Source organism: Ambystoma mexicanum, chromosome 3q (assembly GCF_040938575.1).
Source record: "Ambystoma mexicanum isolate Mex_15411 chromosome 3q, UKY_AmexF1_1, whole genome shotgun sequence".
NCBI classification, from domain to species: Eukaryota; Metazoa; Chordata; class Amphibia; order Caudata; family Ambystomatidae; genus Ambystoma; species Ambystoma mexicanum.
This window is the reverse complement of record NC_090926.1, coordinates 598,199,799-598,219,295: the sequence shown is the minus strand read 5'-3', so window position 1 is coordinate 598,219,295 and position 19,497 is coordinate 598,199,799. Positions and strand designations below refer to the sequence as shown.

Genomic DNA, 19,497 nt, shown 5'->3' with positions numbered 1-19,497 from the left:
TGTTCCTGGGGATAGTAGCGGAAAAAAGGTTGTCACTCCAAATGTATGCATGTTAAAAATCTGACACATTTGTGTAAAATCTGGAAAGGTTTAGAGGTCGTTATCTGGATGAAAAGGGGAGCATTCTGTCATGAGTGGACACAACATCGTACAAAGACAGGGATCGGATGGTTTGGTGCTACAGAAAATATGTTAACTGGACCTATAATTCTGATGCCGTGTCTAGAAGGTAAGAAGCACCACCCCTGCAAGCTTCTCTCTATCCAATGCTGCACCTCAAGGCGCATCAGGTTGCGCGCACGTACATTGCAAACCGACATCAACTCACAGCCAATCCCCATGAGCACCCGTAATACACGGCTATGCTCACGCACTGTACAACCCTCTATACTCGCTGATAAGGCCAGGCTCCCCCTCAAAACCTCAAAGCCTGCATCCACTCCATGTACTACTAACACAGCGACCAACAAAGTACTTAACTCTTCGTATTACTGTACTGCCCCCATAACGAATGTGACTACAAGTGTGTCCACCATCTCTGAAAATGAGCCCCCCAGTGTAAAATCTGCGGTATGCAATTCTTCTACCACCATTTTGAATGCTATTGTGCCAAATGCTATGCCACATGTGTCCACTACCTCTGAAAATGAGCCCCCCAATGTAAAATCTGCGGTAATCAAATCTTCTACCACCATTTTGAATGCTATTGTGCCAAATGCTATGCCACATGTGTCCACTACCTCTGAAAATGAGCCCCCAGTGTAAAATCTGCGGTATGCAATTCTTCTACCACCATTCTGAATGCTATTGTGCCAAATGCTATGCCACATGTGTCCACTACCTCTTAAAATGAGCCCCCCAGTGTAAAATCTGCGGTATGCAATTCTTCTACCACCATTCTGAATGCTATTGTGCCAAATGCTATGCCACATGTGTCCACTACCTCTGAAAATGAGACCCCCAGTGTAAAATCTGCGGTATGAAATTCTTCTACCACCATTTTGAATGCTATTGTGCCAAATGCTATGCCACATGTGTCCACTACCTCTGAAAATGAGCCCCCAGTGTAAAATCTGCGGTATGCAATTCTTCTACCACCATTTTGAATGCTATTGTGCCAAATGCTATGCCACATGTGTCCACTACCTCTTAAAATGAGCCCCCCAGTGTAAAATCTGCGGTATGCAATTCTTCTACCACCATTCTGAATGCTATTGTGCCAAATGCTATGCCACATGTGTCCACTACCTCTGAAAATGAGCCCCCAGTGTAAAATCTGCGGTATGCAATTCTTCTACCACCATTTTGAATGCTATTGTGCCAAATGCTATGCCACATGTGTCCACTACCTCTGAAAATGAGCCCCCCAGTGTCAAATCTGTGTTGTGTATCTCCCCTAACACCCAGAGCGCAACCCCCCCTCCACCTCACCCTCTTTCATCATGAACCCCCCCCCCAGCCACTACTGAACCCCACCTGAAATACGCCATGATTAACGCTAGGTCCATCAATGCCCACGCTCTAGACATCCACGACCTCCTAACCTCCCAGGACTTAGATCTACTCATGATCTCAGAAACATGGCTACATGAAGCCTCCGGCCCCGCGCTCTCACTCGCCCTACCCCCTGGCTATTCCATTACTAGACAAGATCGCCTCTCCAAAGGTGAAGGTGTAGCAATTATTGCCAAAGACTGCCTCTCTATCAGAAAGGTAGAGAAATCCCTGACCAACAACAACAGCGACTACCTCCAAGTCAAAATAACCCTCTCTCCCCACTGCACCATTACTGTACACACTGTCTACCACCCTCCAGGCCCAACAGGAGACTTTCAAGCCTCTCTCATCCACCTCCTCTCTGACAACCTCAAAAAACAGTTTAAAGCCATTCTCCTTGGGGATGTCAACCTAGGGCTCCGGGATAGCAAGGACGTAGCAGCCAAATCCCTTGACTCTGCCCTCAATGCTCTAGGCTACAAGAACACCATCCTGAGCCCAACTCACACCCAGGGCAGAACACTTGACTGGATAGCACAGCACAACTGCCCACTCATCATCACAGGAAACAATCCCACCCCATGGTCTGACCACCACATCATCACCTTTAGCATCCTCACCACTAGCTCCCCTGCTGCCCCCTCACCTCAACCGCTCCCACCCTGCCTCGCCAGAAGCTCCCGCCAGCTCACGAAGGAAAGGCTACTGCCCTTCCTCCAAGGCCCAGCCTTCAGACCACCTTTTTCATCAGACCCAGAAACACTCGCAACAACCTATGGTGTTGCCATTAAAGCAGCTATCAACTCCATTGCCCCTCTCAAAACTCGCAAATCCAAACCCACTACCCACTCCAACTCTTGGTTCACCCCTGACCTCCTCACACTCCGAAATGAGAAAAAAGCCGCACTCACACAGTGGCAAACCTCCCACTCTGAAAAAGACAAGATGATCTTTAAAGCCCTATCCACCAAATACAAAAAGGCAATCACCCAAGCAAAGGCCAAATCCTTTGAATACAGAACCTCGGAAGCCCAATCTAGCACAAAAGAAATCTTCGCCATTTTCAGGGAGCTCGAGACACCCACTCCCGCCCCCCAGAATTTCACCAAAGACAAAGACTGGTGTGATGAAATACAAACGGCCATGCTAACCAAATTAAGCCTCCTCAAAAACAAAATGCTAGCCACTAAACAAGCCTTACCCAATAAGCATATCCCCATCCCACCACCTGCCCCGGACCCCCCTACCCTTCTCCTTCAAACCCATTCAGGAAAAAGACATCATCAACATAATGAGGAACATCAAACCCTCTAACTGCAAAGGTGATGCATGCCCAGCCTCCATTATCAAAGACTGCACGGAAGCGCTAGCTCCCTTCCTAACAGCCTTTGTGAATGCCTCCTTTACCACAGGGAACGTCCCCGCCTCCCTCAAGGAAGCTTGGGTACGCCCTCTTTTGAAAAAGCCAACTCTCGATCCCACCTCCCCCAACAACTACAGACCCATCACCACTGTCCCATTCCTGCTCAAAATATTGGACAAAGCAGGCTACCTGCAGGTCCAGCACTTCATTGAAGAGAACAAACTCCTTGGACTCCGCCAATCTGGCTTCCGCCCCAGACACGGGACCGAAACCGCCCTACTTGACCTGAAAAACCAGATGGACGATGCTAGAGACTTGGGTAAACCAGCACTTCTCCTACACCTTGACCTATCCGCAGCCTTCGACCTCGTGGATCATAGTGTCTTATGCCACCACCTTTCCTCCACTGCCAAATTCTCCCCAGAGACCACAGCCTGGATCACCTCTTTCTTACAAGACAGAACCATGCAAGTATTCTCTGACCTAGCCACCGCATCACCAACCATTATACTTTGTGGTGTACCCCAAGGCTCCTGTCTCTCCCCCACCCTATACAACATCTTCACACGACCCCTCTTCCTCATCCTCGACGCTATGGGCATATCCTACACCAACTACGCCGACGACACGCAGATCCTCCTCACTCTCACAGGGAACTATGACACTGACTCCCTGACCCTCAACAACCTCTACAACACCATCCAAGCCTGGATGGCAGACAACGGTCTATGCCTCAACTCTGACAAGACGGAACTCCTCCTGGTAGGTTCCCCCGTCACACTAAAAAATCTAGATGCCCAATTCAGCCACTTCACCATTGACTCCATTAAAATTCCGGTCTCCGACTCTGTCAAAACTCTGGGAGTCTACCTGGACTCCAGCCTATCCGTGGATAGACAAGTCAGCGCAATAGCCTCAGCAGCTGCATATCATGCCAAACTTATCAACGCAGTTAGACCCTTTCTCTCCAAAGAGAACTGCACCAACATAGCCAGAGCCATCACCGGCTCTAGGCTAGACTACTGCAACGTACTCTTTCTAGGAACCTCCAACAAAACTTAGAGAGACTACAAGTAATACAGAACAATGCTCTCCGGGCAGCCCAAGGCATTGCTAAAAGAGAACACATCTCTGAAGCCAGAAAACTAGCCCACTGGCTCCCAATAAAGGAAAGGATCGTATTCAAAGCCAAGACACTGACCCACATCTGCATTCACCTCACTGCTCCAGCATACCTCTCTCAAAGGATCCACCCCGTCTCCACTACCAGGCCAACCAGATCACCGTACACCAACATGCTCTCGGTGCCACTAGTAAAAAGAGTAAAAGCGGGCGGATCCAGCTTCCCCTATCTCGCGCCCACTCACTGGAATGCCCTACCTCCCACTATCCAAGGGGAGGCCTCCCTCACCACCTTCCGCAAAACTCTGAAAACTACCCTCTTCACATAAGACCCGACACACCAGCACGAATACTTATCATACATGTTGTAATATACGTCCCAATGCAATATCTGTAACAACAGTACGATATCTTGTAGTATTCATAAAGTGTTAACAATCGCTTTCATGCCTGTACCATGTAACTAAGTTATTGCAAGTAACAGCGCCTCAATGCCCCTGGGCTTCTTGCGCGCTATATAAATATAAATAAATAAATAATATTAGAAAAATGGTACATAGATAAATATGTATTTGGGTCAGAAATAGATTTGTGTGCAATCTGACAAGGGGAGGTTCCTCTGACCATAAAAACTACAGCATCACTCTGACTCACATTTCCTTCCCCCAATCAAGGGAGAGAGGAGGAATTGGCCAATGATAAGTGAGAGGGGCAGGTTTAGTTATGACCAACGCACACACCCACTTTCCAAAACACATAAAAAGAGACTTCTGGGACAGGTAGAGACATTCAATTCCATTTGCTGCGGAGCATGCTGACCGACAACTTCACATCCAGAGATCCAGACTTCAAATCCATCAATCTCCAGAACCTGTAGCAGAAATTACCTCCAGAATTTGTAGCAGAGAGGCCTGAATCCACCAGCTGAATCCTCTTCAGCAGGCCTCAAAACTAACCAAACTATTCAACAGCCGGGTGAGCTGTTTGAAGTTTTGCAGAGAATTTTTGCAAGAACCTGTAGCAGTACCCAGAAAGCAGTGTTACATCCAGAATCCAGAGAGGCTAGACCAGCAGAGCAGAGCTGACCCAGATCGCTGTGAGCAGAACCAGTGCCTGATTGACCCGCCGAGCAGACAGAACCGCAGCCGAACGTGTTGACCAGATCCGTGACGAGGCATAGTTCAAATTTATATTGTGAGTACCTAGCAGAACTGTGCAGAACCAATCTCTTAGTTAAAATAATCTAATCCAAACTATTTTAACCTAAGTAGAACTGCCTCCTAGAAATCGTGTCATCTGTCATTTTTAAAGCTGCACAACTGTCACCTGTCAATTCTGAAGCTGCAAGCTGTTACCTGTTATTTTGAGTTTTACTTTAAATCCGAAAATCTACCTTTATTAAATTGTCTGTATCTCTGTAACCATTTTGGCTAGAAACAGGATTTACTTTCCTCTGAAAGCTTAGAATCTAAGCTTTCCAACAAGCCTAGAACCGACCTCCTACTCCCTATACTTTTTCCGCAATCACGATTTACGCACTCGCGAAATTTACCACGATTTGCGATTTTGGCTCAATTTCTCTGCTTGTCAAAATAGCAGCTCCATTCTTTGCCAGAGAAAAAGTGATTATCTTATCTTTTGCTAAAATCATATCAAGTATTTCTGTACTGCATTTTATTCCTCATTGCTTTTCCCTTGAAATCATAAAAGTATTTTTGCTACTTTATCCATCCTATACTAACTCCTCATTGATTGTAAAGAAGTGTGCTAGTGCCAGATACCCATTGTTGATCAACATCATATGTCTAAGTGTACTATCAGATATTAATTTATTATAAAGTGTGATATATATATATTGTTTACATTCTCAAATAAACCTTTTAATTTGCAAAACAAACCTACTTCTTGGCTCAGTGGGGTCAGGGGGATTCTAAGAGGGGGGTGTTATACAAGGGTGGTCATCCAGAGTACTGAACTAGACATAAAAATACATTAATAACGGTTTTCCTCAGCATCCCAGACTAGGCATTGACTTGGCTGTAGTGTTGATTGAATATCGCTTACACAATCATTTACCTCCTTCTGTCCCTTACCTGTGCTGTCATGACTCCTTGCTGTGCTGACACCTCCTGCAGCTCCCAACTGTGTCAGCAATACTTTTCCCTTTTCTGCTTCTAACTCCCTCATGAGGGCACCAAACTTATTAGTTAAAAGTCACATTGATGGGAAAGTGAGTATGCTTGTTAAATCGAATCAAAAAATGCCAGGAGTCCAATCACATGTAGTACTACTGAATTGGGTGAACATATAGTGGATGGGCAACCGCTTTGGGGGTTCCTCCACTTGTTTTGATTGTCATTTTCCCATCCCCTATCCCTAATCTTTAGTTCTCACTCTTTCCATTTGCCTCGTTACCCAGGTGCCCCTGTTCCATTCACTCTTTGACTCCACTCCTTTTTTGTGCTGAGAGGGGATAAGTTTACTTATAACAGACAAAGGCACTGTGGCGTGGTCCTGACAGGGATAAGGGCTCCCAACCTGCATTCATTTGTCATTTGCTATTTACTGGGCTTTGCAGTATGTCCCATTTCCACCTCTTATGGTATACATATGTTTCTTGTTTTCCCTAAACTAACCAGTATCTGAGCACTATAGGTGCTTGTAGATCCCTTCCAAGGGATCCTCCTATCCAATTCTAAGCCTTTACCCGGAACCGTACATTGTAACCAGTCTATCTAATGCCTAGTAACAATGCGTTGTTACTTACACCACTGCTAAAGAAGTCAACACTGGATCATAAACTGTTTTCCAATTATCACACAATTGCAGGCCTTTTATGGCCAGCCAAAATATTGGATAAAATTGTAATCACACAGCTGCAATATTTCTTGGAGGAAAATAATTTGATGGATGTATACCAGTCAGGATTCAGACCAGGCCACAGAAACGAGACAGCTCTTGTGGCAGTCTGTGATGATCTGTTGAGGGCTGCCGACAATGGGGTCATTAGCATACTAGTCATGCTTGACCGGTAGGCAGCTTTTGACACAGCTGATTTTAAGATTCTTTTTCCAGGCTTGATATCGGTAGCAAAGGTCTCTGATGAGACCCTGGAGTGGCTTAGATCATTTCTTCCTAACCGCACCCAGCAAGTTTAAAATTGGCTCATGTTTTTCCGACTCTCTACCAGTAGATTATGGGCTACCTCCGGGCTCTTTTTTGTCCCCAAAATATATATTCGACCACTTTTAAACATTTCTTTGCAGTTTGTGCTGTGTTATCACTCCTACGCTCATGACACCCAAATGTATGTATGGCTTGAACAAACCAGTGAGGCCATTGACCGAGTTTTTTTATGTGCAGAAAAAATTAAAACCTGGATGCTGGATAATAAACTCCAACTGAATCCATCTAAAACAGAAGTCATTGTTTTTGGACCAAAACGGAAAGTGGCAAATATGCTGCAAACCATTCCCTGTCCACTTTTGTTTGGTGCTGCTGCAAAGATTTCTGACCAAGTAAAGAATCTTGGTTGCAGTTGATAATGAAATCTAGACTGCAATTTAAATGTTAATCAGACCATCATTTCTGTATATTACCAACTGAAATTGATTAAGCCTCTTCTGCCTCTTATAAAAGAGAAAGTTTGTTCAATAGTGGTTGGTATGTTGATAAATTCCAAATTGGATTATTGTAATGCACTCCTTATGGGTTTTCAGAAACTCCAAATACTTAGACTGTAGGTAGGTGGCACAGAACTCGGCGGTTCGACTGATTTTTACATTGTCTGGGAAGTCAGCTGTTTTTCTTTAACGGAGAAGTCTTCATTGGCTCCTGATCCAGCAGCGAATTCTGTTCAAGATGCTGTGCTTGGTAGTTAGATGCATTCATGGCCTGGCCGCGACATACTTATTGTCTAAAATTCAATGTCAACGGCCTACCCGATTACTTCGATCAGGCGGGCAAAATTAGCTGGTTGTCCCTTTTACCACAATGACAACCTGGGGTGATAGGTATTTCTCTTCCTTTGGTCCTTGTTCTTGAAATTCTTTACCCAAGGACCTTCGACAGATCCAATCCCTATATGTGTTCAGGAGGAAACTAAAAACCTATCTTTTTATGTAATTTGCCCAAGCCTCGATAAGCTTAGGATAGCATAATGATGCAAATTACTGATTTGATTAACATCTGCGGTTAGTTACAGTTCTGCTTAGACCCTATTCAAAGGGTATGTGCGTTACAAATGTTAAAATCAAATCAAATCAAATCAAATCTTTGCTAGATTTATTTCAGGGTAGAAACAAGACAGAATTAAGAGGAGCACCGCTATAAAACAGGCAAACCCCACTACCACTTTGACATACCCGACCCATAATCACCATTCCATCTTGGCATAACCCCTCAAGACATCCTCCTGAGTTGTCCATTCGATTGTTCTAAAAGGACGCTTGGTTCCCTGTGCAGCCCGCAGCGTCACACTCACCATCCCCAGTATCCTCCTCTCAAAAGGTCTCCTACCTTTTGTCGTGAGCTATCTCACGGGTGTCCAGGTGGAGGCCCTCAGGGTCCAGCGGCACGCACATTACGCACCAAGTCTGAGTCGCATGAGCCATCTATCTAAGTAAAGAAATGAGATGACCAATTAGCTTGCATAGAAATAGACAAGTCAGGTCCCGTTTATTAGCTCTCGCAGACTGACACCTCATTCGTGATTATACATCCAGTTGAAGCATTCCATTAGCATTAGAACAATGGGCTCATGTGCAATAATTCTTAGTCCGTCCCCTACTTCTGGCGACTCATGGGTGGTCACGTGTTGCTCTCCTTCCGGGTTAATCAATTCCTTCTGGCGACTTCCAGCCTCCTCCTTTTCCGGTGAAACACGTTGGTCCACCGTCACATGACGCAGTTCTGTTAAGAGAATATACCCCATTGTGGGGTCCTGTTCTAACCAGTGCAATCCAAAGATGGTGGGTGGGTGTCCTTTGCCTTGTGCCCTGAGAACTCCAGAAACTGCTGATCCTTGCACCCTGCACGACTCATGACCCATGTTTGGGCTCTCGTGACTAGTATTGGTTTCAACCAGTATATTAGGGGATACCCTAAGAAATGTAAGGTAGGATTAAAGGAAAATAATATAATCCCTGGCTCTTACATATACCAGTCATCATGCAAGTATCCAACATCTGGGACATCAATCTACATTTTCATTATTCCACCATATTGGTCTACCTGTACTCACAAGCCATGCAATCTATGTGTTGTCACATATGTACAATCTTACTCCCACTTTCAGCCAATGTAACTCCCATCTGTCCTCTATATTTCCCTCCTCTTCTCTTAATGTTTCTCACATAGGCAAGGACTCACTATTTTGTATAAGCTTGTCTTCCTTCTCTCAACATATGCCTGCCCACCCCTTAACGTGTCTTTGTCATCTTTTCACAATGTGTTGCTTATCTTGGCCAATGTCTCTAGCTTCTCTTAGTGTGACTCTGAACTTATTACAGTCCGTCTCTCACATATGTCAATGATTCTCTTGTCAGACCTCAAATATTCCCTCATGTTCCTCTAATGTGTATTTAACCTCTCCCAAATAGCCTCTCATCTTTCCCTATGTTGCCTTTCACCTCCCCCCAAGGTGCCTCATCATTTCACAGTGTCTCTCCCATCTCTCCTCAATGTGTCTCTCACCCATCCAGAGTGTGTCTCTCTTCTTCGTCCTTGTCTTTCGTAATCCCAAATGTTTCACTTGTCTTCCCTCATTTATTTTTGGATCTTTCCCAATTGTTGCCCTCATCTTACACCAATATTACTTTTATCTTCCCTAAGTGTTTCTAATAATGTCTAGTTCACCTCCGAGATACTGCTCCTCTTGCACTCGCATGCCTTTTCTCCTCCTCCTAACGTGTCTCTTATTTTTTCACAGAGTGCTTCTGAGCATTGTCAAAACAGGAGGGTGTCCTAGCAGGAAAGGAATTTCTAAAAGGAGATGAGTTACTCTAAGTTTATAGGTGTAGATTCCTAGTTGGTAATCCAAAAGCATATTGCTAGTCCTGGTAGTATAAATCAAAATCCAGGGTTTCGTCTTCTCAGAAAGAGAGAAGAATACCACATCCGCACATACATGTAATTGCCTGCTTTGCATTTAGTAAATAATTTATTTAGCATCAGTTTATGCAAGATTCTTATATATATTTGTACATTCTAGGCAGACTCACATCTATTACTTTCGCATGTAGTCCAAATGTGTTAAGAACATGTACATTACAAACAGACAAAACATGAATAAGTAAATCATTTACAACATATGGATAAAAGGGAGTGGTTAAATGCCTCAGGGTATATTAAATCCAAATAGGGAAATCATAGTTGATTCAAAAGCCTGTGTATCTAACTAAGTACAGCATTTAACGTCTGAGAACCAGCCGCATGTAACAACTCATGGGCTCAGGGGTCTACATCTGGCACAGTGCTGTAAAATAAGACTGTGCTGCCACATTTCTGTATCTCTTAATATGTCACAGGGGGCTGTACATTTTGGCGATGATGCAATTGTAGCTCTGCCTTCCTCAGGACCAAAACAGAATGGTAGAAAGCGACCCCTGAGGAACAAAAAATTAAAACAAAAACCAACAGGCGATGAGAAACAATAGGGCACATTGCAGCAATGTTTACATAAGAGACTAACGTGAGACCATTCCCCTTCACCAAGTGGATTTAACATTTTAAATTTAAAAGCAGGAGCACCTTAGTGCAAACCTCCACCAGGGAAGAAGTAAAGTACCTTAACCAAAAGTGGGATAGCATGTGTGGCTCTCTAGTGGGTAGGTGACATGCCACCCTAGGAAGAAGACTTACCCTATCCTGAAGGGGTTTTGGCACACCTAAGGGTGTGGTGGGGGTGAACTGAGTTCATCTCTGAAAGTTTGTTCTGGGATGAGGGGTGTCTAGAGACAGACTACTGATGTTTTTAGGACACGATGTGGTGAAAAACAACAGTTTAAATAGCCTTAGGTTCTAGCAGGCATTTGTGTTTCAGTAGATGGTGTAAAAAGACATCTGTCTAACTGTAGAGAAATATTTCCAGGTGTGGGGTGGAGAGGCAGCTCCTATCTGGCACTTCTGGGCATCATCTGTGATGTGTAAAGTGCTGTGCGTGCAGGCTTATATCTAATGCGCACAGAGACAAGAAGTATAGATTTAGATAAAACCAGGGGGTTGAAAATCCCAGTGGAGACAGTCTGGATGTGTAGCGGTGCTGCTATTCATAGCCTGCAGCATACGGTGCTCGGCAATACTGCTCATAGTTGTAATCCATGGCAGTGGGAAGGTGGCTTGGAAGTTGCTAGGCAACACTTTTATGCACGTGCTATGGCGATGAATCCACAAAGGTGTTTGGTCTCTGTAAACGGACAGTGGGAAAAACTTGATTAAGGAGCTGCAACTCAATTGTTGCAAGGCTGGCGGAAGGTACATGTAAGTCTGTCTTCGGTGTTCTGCTTTTTCTTTGGCTCCAAGAGTGCTTCTCTTGGCACAAATCTTGCCCTTTTCAGCACACGTGAGACTAATTGCTGGGGGTCTCCCTCCCTCTCAGGTTGGTCTTCAACTTAATTTGCATGTTTGTAATAGTCCTCTAATGAAGTACAGTTACGTCGTAGGCAAAGGAATTGACTGAAAGGCAGCTTTTCCTTTAGTGACCTGGGGGGAAACTCGAGAAATGGAGTGTAGTATTCCTGTCCATACTTTTTGGTACATTCCTATCCATACTTTTTTGTACAGTGAGCAATTCAAATGTCCTGCCTCTGTCTTAATGATGAGATCCTGCAAATGTATTTCCTGCCTATTAGATTCCATAGTGAACATAATCGTAGGGTGGTACCCATTCAGACAGTTGAAAAATGCAAGCAGTGTCTCCTGATTCCCTGTCTAGATAAATATAATGTCATCCATATATCTAAACCAGTTCGTAATCTGTGGCCGATAGGGGTTCCTGTCATTGAGAACAAATTAATCTTCAAATGCTGCCATGTATAATATGGCTAAACCCGGGTCAAAGACCCCACCTATGGCTGTTCCTCTGATTAGCATATTGAAAGAAATTTTTCTTGAGTGCTACACTCATAAGGTCTATAATGAAATCATCAGGTAACCCGTGTTGATCAGATCCATGGGTCAAAACTTGTTGGATTATTTCAATCACTGCATCCTATGGTATGTTTGTGTAGAGTGATTTAATATTCATGGTTACTAGTAGGCTACATTCTGTGTGGAAAACCAGACGCTCAAAGATTTTTATAGTCGCCATGGTGTCTTTAATGTATGTAGCTGTGAACGTACTCAATGGTTGTACAACAATGTCCACAAACATACACAGTGGTTCTAATAAGGAGGCACATTCTGACACTCTTGGTCTCCCTGGGGTTGTAACTGGGTCCTTTTGTATCTTTGGGAGTGCATAGAATGTGGGGCTTCTTACATCTGAGGGGTTCAGGTATTCAAATTCCATTTTAGATATCCATCCCCGATCTACAACAAATTGTGTGTTCTCCAAGATCTCCTGTTTGATTATTGGTGATGGATCCCTCCTCAGAGTCCGGTAGGTTTCTTCTTTCTGCAGTAATTCCAGAAACATTTGTTTGTATTGGGCATTATAGAAAACATCTATGCCTCCTCCCTTGTCCGCGGGTTTGATCGTCAATCTCAGATCTGTTTTAAGTGTATGGAGGCTTCTCTCTCTATGTTGGATAGGTTATGTCTCACATGCTGTTTGTGAGTACTTAATCTCTTCAAGTCACCTGATACACAGTTTTCAAACAGGATTAATTCCTTTAACACTTGGTTATCCTGTGGGGTGAATGTAGATGGTATATGTAGATGGTATATGGAATCCTCTGTACCCTGTTCTTTAAAGAAACATTTGAGCCTTAGTTTCCTGAAGAATTTCTTCAGTTCTGTTTCCGAGGTAAAGTAGTCAGTTTGGTTGGTCGGCACAAATGACAGTCCTTTCGTTAAGACTTGTGTTTGGGCGGGCGAAATGGTAATACCTGAGCGATTGTACACTGGCAGTTTGCTGTTCTGTTCACTCTCAAGTGGCCCCATCCTAATTGATTGTACATTTTCATGCAGGATTTCTTCCTGCACCTGCCTCCCCATTGTTGGAATTCCGGGTTGCAGAAATCTCCTGGGTGTCATTGAGGGAGATCTCTGCCTATAAATGGTCTCTGACCTCTGGTCCGTTGGAATTGATCGTAACTGTGACTAAAAGGACCTTCCCCTGCTGAGTCACTGCTCATGTCTGAGAAAGTTACCCACCTCCGGGGAACCTTCCTGTTTGTGGTGTATTGAGTTATTTCTGTGTTGCGTAATTCTAGGAAATTAGCTGCTAAATGGGGGTACATTTTCTCAGCTTTAAATTCTTGAATGCCCATGTTTAATGTCTTTGGGCCTCATTACGAGTCTGCCGGTCCGGAAACAATGATGGTGGTAATTCCGCCGCCGCCGTTGTTTCTGGACCGGCTGATTCTGAGTTCTGCAGGCAGGTGGTGTCACTCTGGCCAGGTCTGACCAGGCGGGAGTAACGCCCCCGCCTGCAGGCAGATATTGAAACACAGGCTCCGTCATAGACGGAACCAGTGTTTCCATTGTCCCCATCCCCATGGGATGGGGAATTACGGAATTCCGCCTCCGGAATTACCGGTTCATCAGGGTTGTAATGCCCTGGTGATTCCGCCAATCACAGAGGCAGAATGGTATTTTGGGTCCAGCGGCAGACAGCCGGTTTTCCAGCACGCTACCGCCAGACTCGTAATGAGGCCCTTTTTCTTTTTTGTTAATATGGTTGATTTGAAACTTGCTAAGTTTATCTTGTTAAATGTTAAATGTTAATGTTAATGGATATTTGTACCACGCACTATCACCACCGGAGTGGTCCCTTGGCACTCTGGCGGATCTGAAAAGGAAAAGGGGTTGGGTGGGTGAGTTAGTGGGAACGAGCGGGATAAGTGCAAGAGAGCAGTGATGTGCGGTTGGCAGCTTCCGTTCGGTTAACACTGTTTGCAGAGCTTGGGGTGCTTTCCGGTCGGCAGCCGTCGTTTGCTGTTGTGCGAAGCGATGTGGTTTGTTTTGTTGGTGCGGTGTAGTAAAGTTTGTGCGGTATGTTGTGCATTAGGGTTGTGGTTGTGTTTGGTTAGAGTTTGAGAGGTGTATGCAGAGGGGTGAAATTGCTAGTGGGTTGGATATTGGCCTCGTTATCTAGAAGTGATGTGCTAAATTTCCACGTTCATTCTAGATTTGGCATGTGAATATCTCTGCATTTCTATCTGCTTGTGCGATGGCTGTATTTTCACTGAACCTTTGTTCCTCAGCCTCCAGCTCGCTCTGAAGGACTGCTCCAATTCTTTGTACCATTTAAATCCATCAAGTTTCAACTGTTCTTGGTGGCTGTATAGCTGAAATGTGTTTCATAAAACAAACGGTCGGTCTAAAAAGCAGACGGTCTAAAAAACGGTGGTGTGGAAGGTTGCCCAGAGCAATGCCTGTGGTTCAGGTTTATTCAAAACATTCCACCCATCACTTTTTTGGTTGTAGCATATGAGAGTACACCATCATATGTAGGTGGAATCAACACGTTTAGCAACAGCTATTTCTATGTGTTGTCAAACACATTAAATATCTACTAGGTTAAGCGCAATCAACACTTCCCCTGTCTTTGAGTTTGAGTTAGAGTTTAGCTATCATATGGTTGCTGAGTACAACTGAACAGGTACGCTCAAATATAATCTCTGAATTTATTTGTATGCTTAAATACAGCAGACGAGGATAATTGTTGCTAGTATAATACATACAGCCCGGGGTGTTGCTAGGTCTGGAAACGATCTGGGGCTTTGCTAACATCAGGACTGTCGGGACTCGGGGATAGCTAGCCTTTTGGTTGTAGCCCTTGAGATTCTATCCAGGGCTACAACCAAATGACCCGGGGCTATAGCCCCCTCAGCCACCCCATAGCAACGCCTCTGCATACAGCAACATTGTTTGCACGGTCCCACAATGATGTTATACAGGCATACATAGAAGACGTGTCTTGTTCCATAGTGAACCTCATTATGTCAAGTCATCGAGTTACTTTTGTGGGATTACAGTCCATACTAGAAGACATCATTTATTAATGATGGAATTTAATTATTTATGTATATGTATGTATAGGCATTGTTTACATGATGACATCAGTTTACATAAGCATTCGTTCAATATAACTTAACATGCAGTGATGTCACGCAGCAGCATGACCTCACACACGTCAGCCACCATTTTGTAAGATGTGACAGGTCAGCAACTATTTAAAACAAGTGCCTTGTCAGGTAAGGTTCTCTTTAAGGCCAGTAGTTGGGACTATTGTTCATTTTAGAAGGTAAGTATGAGGATCATTTGACCAATGGAAGTTGGTAGCTAGATGATATTTACTTTTAATATTGACTTTACAGATTAGACCTTTGAAGCAACTTTTAGAAAGTCACGAGTGACAAGGTTTTTCATTGACCCTTTCTCCTATTATCAGATATGATAAATACATATAACTTTACAACAGGATTGTTAGATGTTTTATAAATCAGTTAAACTAAAGTAATTACCATAAGGTGCTTTAAGAGACCACACCAGAATCAGTTAGGACAAGCATGTATCCAAGAAGAGCCCTCCTATCCTGAACTTTCATTAAAAAAAAGTAAAAACTGCACTGTTTAACAAATATGCTTAAAATCTCCTGCGCTCCACCCTAAATGTATTATCTATATATATATATATGTATATATATATATATATATATATATATATATATATATATATATATATATATATATATATATATAACCTATTCTTTTCACAATGTAACCCCTGCCTCAACTTAAACTCTAAAGAAAATGTCAGGATATCCAGAAATAAATAGTGCACCTCCCAGTGTCAAAATCGTAAATCGATCCCTTACACTTGAAAACAAACTAAGGTGGTTTACTGTCATCTTGGTCCAGAAAAATGACTCTCTTCTTCTGGACATGTACAGTTCTATGTTATTGGCAGTTCAGCGAAGTAGGAAGTATGTCTGCCTTCCCTTGGCCTTTCTCAGGCTTACTTTCACAGTTCTGTAGAGTTGGGGGAATGTCTCTCTTCCCCTGGCATTTCTCAGGCTTCTCTTGACAGTTCAACAAGGGTGGGGGGAATGTCTCCTTTCCCTGGCTTTTTCCAGGCTTATTTTCACAGTTCCATAAAGTTGGGGCAATGTCTCCCTTCCCATGGCCGTTGTCAGACTTCATTTGGCTGTTCAACAAAGGTGGAAGACTATCTCTCTTCCACTGGCCTTTCTCAGGCTTCTCTTGACAGTTCAATAAAGGCGGGGAACTGCCTCCCTTCCTCTGGCCTTTACCGGGCTTCTCCAGTGATTCACTTGATCAGACCTGGTATTCAACCTTTCCCGGTACTGTGACGAAGAAGAGGGCTTGTTGGAGGACCTTGTTCTCCTGCACAGAAGAGTCCTTGGGTGACATTTTCACAGTATTTCCTGTACACTCCCCTGTCAGGAATACTGCCTTTCCTCTAGAGGATCCTTGGCCCTGTTGTTATATGTTCTTATCCTTGGGTCCCACGCCCCTTTCTATTGGCTTTTTGGGTACCAGATCCCTTGATCCCAGACATGACCTGCACCCTTGCCCCTCATTTCGAGCTACCAGGAGGATACTCGCCAAGGTGTGTGACGTATAAAGAGCAAATGAACCAGTAGAGAGCCGCTCTAGGACTCTGCCCAGCGTACATTAGAAGATCCATACCGGTTGAAACACCCATAACCAGACAACCCTGGGCAGCACGGTACCATATCAGACAGCCATACCAGCCGCTGATACGAAATGAGGAGTACCTACGCACGGTCCACAAAGAGACCCCAAAACCATTAATGGAAGGCCAGTGGAAATGACACAAGGGCCTGAACAGACCCGTGAATGAACAAAAGCAGCTGTCGAAGATAACACGCCAGTGCGAGTAACTACGAAAATGAATGGAATAGACACAGAGAGGAGACAATGTTACAATGTGAAGAAACAGTGCTACGAGACATGATGGAAGCAACCGTCCTGTTAAAAGTGTGTGAATAGGCTTGAAACGCAAGGTGCTAAGAAATCGATATTGCTTGCAATGCTTAGTAGAAGATAGAGCGGCAAGCGCCAGCCGTATATCTACCTCAATAAGGCACACTATACAAGTGCGACTCCATTTTGTAAAAGCAGAAAGGTACCCATGCGGCCAGACGCCTGACAGGCCAATTTTCGAAACCCAGCCAAAGGCAAGAGAAGGAGCGGAATCGAAACTCAACAAAGAGCGGCTCATGCCTAGGAAATCGAGGTCAACCAGAGAAGCGGAGGAGAGCATCAGCTCACAAGACTCCAACTTCAGAGCATACCAGCCTGCCTCATGAAGGTCAAGATTAGGGGGGCCAAGCTGGAAACCGAAGCAGATTCATGGTGAACTAACACGTAACCAGCCAGGGGCAAAGAAGTACCATCGCCTGATGTCATCCAGGACCCGAGGATGCCATAACTTTTCCCGATAAGAGACTACAGTTTCGAGGCCATCCTTAGCCAACTAATTGACGCATCGCCCTAAAACACTGATTGATGGAAGGGAGGCAGGGTGAAACTTGGGACACCAGGCACAGGAGTGTCAATTCTGCATGCTGCTACTTAAAAGTGGAAATGTATGTCTAGGGGTGTAACCTGCCCAATCGAAATGGACCAAGTTATCTGGCGTCCTATAGATATTGTAACCAATAGGACGTCGTAGTTATAGTGATGTCTATCACGCGTGATGTAGAGGGATGGGCATAGACGCCCACCCGATAAGAGTTATCCAATCCGCATGCCCTATTATCATATACAGATATAACACCTATACTTAAGTTACCTTTCCTAACAAATTATATTGCATGATGATTTTTGTAAAGTTAGATGTCAATGATGACGAGTTTTATGCATAAAAGTTGCTGTTCAACTGAAGTTCGAGGAAGTCGGAGCGAGACAGGTGATCGCAATGCTGCTGATTCCCATTTGTTTCTCTGTTTGATGTACTTGTCATTAAACAGGCTTCCCTTTGCCAACTTACTGAGTCCTCATTATTGAGTCGTGTTGGAGTAAGTGAATCCTGCACCTCCTGTCCTCACATGGTGCAGCTATCTTGTTTTACAAGTTTTAGAGGGTGAGTGCTGACCCATGGGCCAGTCAGTAACTTCTTCCCCCTCCTGAACACCCTTTATCTGTGTTTCTCTTTCTCGGGTCCCAGACCACTTTATATTGGCTTCTCAATCACCTTCTCTGAACCCCTGCGTACCTTGTTTCCTGGTCCGTAGTAGTTCTGGGTCTACTCAGGCACCATGTGGTCTGGTGTGTTACTTTCCTACTCTCGTGCTCTACGTGCAGGTTGTGGTGGCTCCGCATATGCAATCTCCCCCCAGGTGACACAGTGCTTGCTTCCTGCGTCGCCCAGGCCTCAAGGACACCAGGAGCTTCTGCTTTTCACCTTGCCAAGTGGTCCACCCTCTCTGGACCAGCTCTGGGCCTTCTCACCCCCGCCTCAGTGTCCCTGTCTGACATCTTCCTCCTACCTGGCCCACGCTGGCACTTGCTGTTCCTTCAGGGAAGGTCTGGCGATTTAATTAGTCCTTCTTTGTTTTTTAAGTTCCACAGAACGCAAAAGCTAGACTGCTCAAGGAGATGATCTTTGAGTTCTTTCTGGTCCAGAACTCCTTCCTCATCTCAGTATCTTGATGTGATGATTCAATGGAGTCAGTCTTGCTCTTCGTCTCAGTACTTTGAGGTGATGATTCAATGGAGCCAGTCATGCTCTTCCTTGTCTCAGTTATTTGAGGAAATAGTTCAGTGGAGTTTTCTCTAATCTTCCTTGTCCCAGTACTGGTGGTACTACTGCTCTACTGCTATAACATTGATACATGGGAGAAATTATGTAGTCAGAGGAAGGAAAAGAAGAACAGGGGATGAAGGTGGGTGAGGGTATCTTGTATCTTATACTGTGTTTTCCTATAATATCCTCCCTGTATACCAGAGGGTGAATCCCTTCCCATGAGATGCACCCACTGAGTAGCACCCCCAGGGGGACTATTGGGTAATGGCCTCACCTTCCCGGCCTGATGGAATGGGTCTCCCACCTCGGGAGAAGGGATAACACCCCCGGATTCATCACAGAGGTCATCATTGATATTTTCATTTTTCACCACTAGATTTGAAAACATCCTTAAGTGTGCCATTAACCATAGGACATGTAGAGATTAGAGAAATGTATTATTTGAAGATATGTTGCTGTCATTTTAGACTAAAGTTATATTTCTGACTGATGTATAATAAATGTTTTTGTACAATCAGTCCTGAGCATGGACCAGACGGTCCGAAATGCATTGGCTGTTGTTTCTTCTTCCTCAGTTGTGAAAACACAATCAACGCATCATTAAACAAATGTTC

At 44.4% G+C, this 19,497-nt stretch overlaps 1 protein-coding gene across 2 annotated transcripts in view; it reads right to left on the bottom strand.

Annotated features, from left to right (window-relative positions):
- PDE6H (phosphodiesterase 6H) overlaps window positions 1-19,497 on the bottom strand; it is a 136,350-nt gene that overhangs the window by 55,620 nt on the left and 61,233 nt on the right. Inside the window, exon 1 of one of the 2 annotated variants that reach the window (XM_069654460.1) lies at window positions 8,501-8,520. The exons of the other annotated variant lie outside the window; for it this stretch is intronic. The gene's annotated coding sequence lies outside the window, so the exon portion shown is untranslated. Of the gene's footprint in view, window positions 1-8,500; window positions 8,521-19,497 lie in introns of those variants that run through there. 2 annotated transcript variants of the gene reach the window in all.